Below are 7,415 nucleotides of genomic sequence, written 5' to 3'. Positions count from 1 at the left end.
CTTACAATTCTCATACTTAAAATACTTGCGTAAAGTTTTGCTCAATTTGCCATTTCCAAATAAAACATAAAAGATAATATTGTTCTTTTTAAACTGACCTGTGTGTATAAAAAACAAGAACAACCAGGTGCTCACAGGAGATAAAAAAAGGTAACTATAGTAAAAAGTGTCAATGGTGCTCTTGGATTAAACGGGATCAAGACATGTGAAAAAACAACAGACGATCATGGGCACTCAGGAGTAAAAAAGAGGAACAGCGCCTTTATTTATTAAAAGGCAACTGCCAACATATTTATCATTTATAATAATATTACAGAAAAAATAAACTTTTCTACAATATTATAATTTTTTTAGAAGGATCTGTAATAGTCTTTGTCATTGGATTGCCTTGGCTATCAACTCTGCTCCGATGCCTGCAGGATACAAGTTCACAGCTCAGTCTCCTTCAGCTCTCCATGCTCCGGACTTGTGCATGTACATACACTACTGATTTACTGACTCCACACCTCATAGGATCCTTAACACATATTGTTATCTTAGTCAGTCATGCTTTAGTTGATTTATGTTTGCTTCGGTTACTTAATAAACATTTGTCCTTTATTTGTCGTGGCCAGTGCCAGCTAAGACAACAGGGGAAGTAAAGTCAGCAGAGAGGAACATGTCCACATGAAGGGAGGAAAACAGTCGGTTTCAAGTAAAAGTGTTCCAGTTGACGGGCCAGCCTGGGGACAGCCGGTGATCAGGCCTTATTCAGCACTTCACTTAAGTGGTTACAATGTTACCATAAACTCTTTGTCACTCTGATTTCATAGCTGCTTTTGACTTTGATCAGTGAAGTGAGCCTCACTTCATTCCTTTCAGAATGATGTATTAAAGAACATCACACTGCTCCATTGTGCCTTCCATTAATGGAGAGTACTTAATTTTACGATTTCCATGACATGATGGCTCCTACAGAAAGAGAGAGCAAACACAAAGATCTAAATATTTGTGTTTGCTCTCTCTTTCTGTGGGAGCCATCATGTCATTCAACATGTTCAGGCCTAAACCTTTGAAGTTCATCCGAGCTCTGCTGTCTACATCCATGAGCAGGTGAACACGTCCAAGGACGCATGGTGAAAAAACTGATAAACGTAGATGCATAGCTGGATAGTTAGTAGATAGAACTACGATTAAAAATATTAATACAGAAATGTAGTAGGCCAACATACATAACACCTGAACTAGAGACGGGAAACAAGATGGGAGGCAGATTTGAACTCAGATCCTTGCGATTCACACATGTTGTGTGTGTGTGTGTGTGTGTGTGTGTGTGTGTCTGTGTGTGTGTGTGTGTGTGTGTGTGTGTGTGTGTGTGTGTGTGTGTGTGTGTGTGTGTGTGTGTGTGTGTGTGTGTGTGTGTGTGTGTGTGTGTGTGTGTGTGTGTGTGTGTGTGTGTGTGTGTGTGTGTGTGTGAGCAATCCTGGCAATCCTGTTGATTGGAAGGGGCCAAGATCTCTAGAGGAGGAGGGGCTGTTTCTTAATGTTATTTAGCATTTTGCTTGTATGCGTTTGGTGCCTGAAATATTTATTAAATTGTATTTATTGAAAATGAGAATTATGTAATTGTAGATCAACTCATGGGCCTTGTTTTGCCTTTGTTTGAGTTATTGATGCCAATTTCTATCATTGTTTAAGTGCAGGCGTGCTATAGGTGAGGAGTGTTCAGTTTGACTTGAGGCTATAGCTAGGGACAACTTCAGGGGAGAGCTGAAGGCGAAATGAAGGCGTGAATTGCCATCTCCAATTGATGGCGGGGGAGATAGGCCCAGGGATGCTTAGGGATCAGGAGGCCCTAGGCAAACCCCAGTATGAGCCCCCCACAAGATTTTAAGGCTCGTGAGTAAATACCCCTTCATTTTTTATTTCCTACATTTTGTTTTGAATTATTTCAAAAGATGAAAAAAATGGAAGACATTTAAAAATTGGAAAGACATTTAAAAAAATTAAAAATAATGAAAACAAAGGGAGTCGTGAAAATAGCAGATCGACTTGACTTTGTAGATGTAACAACAATAAACCATGATAACTTTTAAGTGCATGTTTTCCTGCCTGTTCATGCAGTGGTTCTCAAAGTGTGTCCTACACACTATAAAGGAAAACTGGCAAAACTAGACAGAGACTTAAGAAAATAGAATTTCTCTTTTTTGAATTGCTCATAAAGTCCTCTGTGCTTATAGTGAAGGGTGAATTTTAAAAAAGCAAACGTTTCTTCATCAGTGCTATATGGCTGGATCAAAGACAAACAAGTTGCTTTTAGGGCTCTAGATCAGCTCAGGCGCTGAGGATCACTACTCAAGGTCATCACCATGGCAATGGTGGGGCGTTGACATATCATTACAGACGAAAAACCTAGGGTTACACAGTGTTACATTTGAAATCATGAACTTCATTGTACAGACCATTACACATACTGTATAGCCATGTTAGCATGTTCTAACAAAACATTCCAGTGTTTCTCTATGATACTAGTACGTACGTCATTGCTTAGTGGATTGTAGGTATATGCAGGCACAAGCAGGGGGGTATGCACTGGTGGCATGGAACAGGCTCTTGTCTGTAGGTTTGGTGTACAGAGTGGTGGACAATTTGCGTGTCCCGTGTCTAGAATAGGGATTTCATTTTTGTTAAACTCCATGTTGAATTTGAGGGTAGAGGGGTCAGAATCAGATTATTTATGTACAATAGGACTAGGACACAAATCTATGTAGCTCTTCCTCAGTTCCCTGCCAGATGAGAAACATAATCATCAACATATCTCTTGAATAACAGCATGTTGTGGGTAAATGGATTATTGTGCCACACTGAACTGTGTTCTAGAAAGCCCAAGCCAGGCAATGCCTGCATAATCTGGACTAAATACTGAGCCCTTTGGTGCCCCCTGCATTTGGAGATAAAAGGAGTTTTCAAACAGGAAAAAGGTTTTCTGTAAAATCATGGATGTCATTTGAACCAAAAGGTTGGTTGGAGGTGTCAGTTCTTCCCTTAAGTCCAAATAGAATCTTAAGGATTCCATGCCTAAATCATGGGGCATATTGGTGTAAAGGGAGACCTCGTCAAGGGTAACCAAATAAATGTTGGCGGTGGAATTGGGGATATTTACCTCTGAAAGCTGTTTGAATGAAGTATCCTGTGTCTCTTAAATAAGAGGGCAATTTGGTTACAATGGGTCTCATGTGGCGATCGACACACTTAGAGAGGGGCTCTGTGAGGCTATCATTAGAGAACACTATGGGTCTACCTGGAGGGTGAGAGAGATTTGTGAATTTTATCTTTTTAAGAAAATGCTAACATGGCTATATGTGTAATGGTCTGTACAATGAACTTCATGATTTCAAATGTAACACTGTGTAGCCCTAGGTTTTTTGTCTGTAATGATATGTCAACGCCCCACCATTGCCATGGTGATGACCTTGAGTAGTGATCCTCAGCACCTGAGCTGAGCTGATCTAGATTCCTATAAAAGCAACTTGTTTTTCTGTGATCCATCCATATAGCACTGATGAAGGTCCCAGGACTGAAATGTTAGCTTTTTTAAGAGCACTTTATGAGCAATTAAAAAAATAAGAAATGTCTATTTTCTTAAGTCTCTGTCTAAGGAGTTTTCCTAATATTTATGCAACGAGCGAGTTGCATAAATTTCATAAATTCTGCCAGTTTTCCTTTATGTTTTTGAGACCACAGTTTTCCCTGTTCTTACACACTAGACAACAGACTGTCTGTCTGATCATTCTATTCCAATCCAATCTCACTACTTCATTAGAAGTTATATTCATAGTGAATTTTTATGAAATTAAATAATATTATATATTGCTGTCTCACTCTCTGTCTTTCTCTCCAATGGTGTTATTCAGTTATACAGCATTGTTTTTCACACAGTAGTCTATTTTAGTTTTTTGCCAATAGTCTACGGACAGACTCTGTCTGTCTGTCTGTCTGTCTGTCTGTCTGTCTGTCTGTCTGTCTGGTAATTCTATTCCAATCCAATCTCACTACTTCATTAGAAGTTATATTCATAGTGAATTGTTATGAACTGATGACCTCAATAACAGCTTCAATTTAGTTAATTAAGACTTCTCGCTAAGGTTAAGGCCTTTCATAGGCTTCAACCTTAGCGAGAAGTCTTAACAGAAAAAAGCTGGTTTTAACAACAAAACTGATATGTTGATCTAATTAAAAGGCACTGTCGAAAGTTACACCAAGGTTTTTGGCAGATGAGCAGATATAAGGGGTGAGAGTGATATTTTAGGGTGTTGTATGGTTATAGCTCACATCAAGGGTTGGGTAGGGCTGTCGTCACCATCATGAAATAAATAATTGCGATAAATGATTTCATTGTGCTTTTGGTGTTGATCATTGGATTATTGCAGAACATTTCTGTAAAAGATACAAAGAAATGACTGACAGTGAACAGTGGCAATAATCTAAATAACTCATTAACTATGGCAAAAACAGGCCATGCATTTAATCATTTTACAATAATTAAAATAGCAAAAATAGCCGATCTACAAAAATGACAGGTCCACTGGCCAAATGCCATGGCTGAAAATTGAGATTCAGAATAACTTCCCAAGTCTTCACTGAAGTTCACTCAATGATTTGCTGTTAGAAAATGTAGTCATATAGATAAGAAGAATAGAGAAGCAACAAAGAAAACAATGTCACAACAACATCAAATACCCCCATTATGCAAGTATAAAGAAAGTGTCCAATTCTATATTGTTGATTGATAATGAATACATGTTTAGCTGTTATTTTAATGAGACATTCCGGGTTGTGGCCTTCCGCTGTCCCCCTTTGAGACCCCGACCAACCAAAATACATGCATGTACATCTGCATATAACTAGTAGGCCTATATAGCGAAAATATGCAACAAGAAGTGATATAAGGAATGATGAGTGTCAGGGGGTGAGGTATAGTCTGAAGTGGGGAGTTTTCAGACTGCAGTGGAAAATAGGGAGTGAGTCTGCAGTCTTGACTGGAGGAAGCTAAACCAGCAAGGAGAGGGTTAGCAGTCAGGCTTGGATAAGAGGAGCTGGGGGCAGTGATGGAAGAAGTAGCCTACTCACATGTTTTACTTAAGTAAAAGTATCAATACTGCAATGTAGATATAGGCCTACTCTGTTACAAGTAGAAGTCCTGTATTCAAAACGTGTATGGGCAGAACGTGTTTAGTGTGTTTTGTAATAATAATCAAAATCTACAAAGTAATTAGTAGGCCTAACTAAAGTTTTCATATAATTGTAGTGGAGTAAAAGTAAAATATTTTCCTCTGAGATGTAGCTAGTGGGGTAGAAGTAAAAGTATATTGAAAATTGTAAATACTGAAGAAAGTAAAATATAGGCTTCCTCAAAATTTGTACAACTTACTGTATGTACATTAGACTACTTGACAAAATATCAACATTACAAATAACAGGGAAAAATGCAGTTACAAATACTGTAAAATTTAAATAAATAAAGAAAAAAATAAGCTGGAGGGTATAGACTTTAGGCAATATATTCTTCACAGATTCCTCTGGTTTTCATAGCTTTAGTGTTTGCTGTTTGTACAATGTTTTAAGGTTTCTAAGTATGACATTAATAAGGCTTTAAAAACAAGGCTTTAAAAACAAGTTCTCATAGTTTGAGTCATCGCTGCAGTGTGTGTGTGTGTGTGTGTGTGTGTGTGTGTGTGTGTGTGTGTGTGTGTGTGTGTGTGTGTGGGAGGGAGTAGATTGTGAGAAATGAATCGCGTGATCACGTGTTGTAGAGGACAGGTGGTTTGTCTGAATCAACAGTTTATAATAGCTTGTAACTTTTTTGTGTCTCTCTCTCAACTCTCAACTAGAACTATCACACAACTCAGTAGTTTGTGCTATAGTCGATTTACAGCACAGCTATCCCTCTCTGTCTACGCAGTGCTTCTCAAACTTTTTCATGTCAAGGACCCCCAAAATGATTTGTATTTGGCCGCGGACCCCCATGTCAAAATATTTGCCCCCTCAGAAGCAGTGATTTGAGTTACAAATGTTTGCTTTAAAAAATATCATATTCAAAGATTTGCACAAATGTTCACGATTTTTCAAAAATAGCCAAAGTATAAAAGGTTAAAGGGATTAAAATTATTGTGATGCTTTATTAACCCAAGGACCCCTGGGGGTCCCCGGACCCCACTTTGAAAAACCAACGCTCTATGGGATCCTAAACGGTCTAAATGTCTGTCAAGTAATGCAAAACGTATGGTGCGTATAATGTGCGCGTGCACGAACGTGCATGAATTAGCGAGCGCGTGCACGACTAACTTGCACATTGATTGAAAGGTCTCACCCTACATGATTGATTGATCATTAAAATAAACGCACCCCACCCATCTCTGACCACTTTGCCGTGTTAAGTTGTCAGATGGGTAGGCTGCAAAAGCGCGAATGCTAAAAATGCTAAAATAGGTCACCTAATTGTCACAATTTCCCATTGACGCCCATGTTAAAAAGGGATTTAAGCATGTTTTCTTGTCTAATTTCCACACAAAAGGTTCAATACTGTCCAGTATCAACCAGAAACTGTTGGACGCAGTAGGCCTAAAGTATTTATGATGTGAACATGCATGGTACATCATTATCAGACTTAATTTGATCCTTCAACTTCTTGTTTATGCCCCAAAATGACACAGGTTTTGTAGCAGTTCATATTATTATTATTAATAATAATAATAATAATAATAATAATAATAACAAAGATTATAATTAATTACAATTATGATTAATTAATTGCAAACAAAGGTCTACTAAAAGATCTATTGTCTGATTTTTCTTTACCCAAAATATTGCATTTTATTTGGAGCAGTTGCCTTGTTGCTCATAGGACTGTTGGCCTGTGTCTCATCATGTTGCTGGTTGATGTTTATGTTGTCTGTTGATATTGATGAAAACATTGATATGTGTAACTTTACAGCTTGTGACTTAGTTACAGCTTGTGACCAAAAGTATACATATATTTTTTCAATGTCCTTTCAGTGTCATTGTCCCTTCAAGTGTCTATTCTTCTGCCTACACATAGGTCATGTCCAAGTATTAGCGAATAGGGGAAGGGGATCAATGTCACATGATGCCTTTGTTTGACCCGGAGAAGTGTCAGCTGTCCCGCGTTGGGTCAAACAAAGGTGCTTATTGGTCAAAACCCTGGATGTGTGTCTCAAAGAATAGTTACAGTCCTTTCAGTGTCATTGTCCGTTGTCCCTTATTCATTACTCTTAGTAAGTTGCCATTGATCTTCACTAAGGGCCTTGAGTAACTCTTTTCAGTGACTGACAGTGGACTTCATGACTTCATGTTCCTCACATCCAATTTGGAATGCAGATCTGATCACATGGTATCACTGTGGTGTAGAAACTTGG

This window comes from Gymnoscopelus braueri, assembly GCF_963280865.1.
Source record: "Gymnoscopelus braueri genome assembly, chromosome: 7".
NCBI lineage: Eukaryota > Metazoa > Chordata > Actinopteri > Myctophiformes > Myctophidae > Gymnoscopelus > Gymnoscopelus braueri.
The sequence above is the reverse complement of the archived record's forward strand: the minus strand, read 5'-3'. Positions refer to the sequence as shown.